Source organism: Plasmopara halstedii (assembly GCF_900000015.1).
Source record: "Plasmopara halstedii genome assembly, contig: Scaffold_3060, whole genome shotgun sequence".
Classification (NCBI taxonomy): domain Eukaryota; phylum Oomycota; class Peronosporomycetes; order Peronosporales; family Peronosporaceae; genus Plasmopara; species Plasmopara halstedii.
Genome location: NW_020189964.1, coordinates 2,887,779 through 2,887,988, shown reverse-complemented (window position 1 = coordinate 2,887,988; position 210 = coordinate 2,887,779).

Here is a 210-nt window from a genome sequence, read left to right as displayed (position 1 = left end):
TTATGGAAGGCCTCCGCACTGGCGTGACCAGAATGGAAGTCTTCCGTGTGCATCCGTCCTCATTGAAAGAGGCGGTGAATGTGGCATTGAATGCCGAATTTTCAGTTTCAAGTCGGCACGACTTGATTGGAATGCACACTCTTACAGCTCGTCGAGCGGGCATATGCCCATGGATCTCAGCTAGGCTGAGGATGAGGGAGCAGAGCTCCG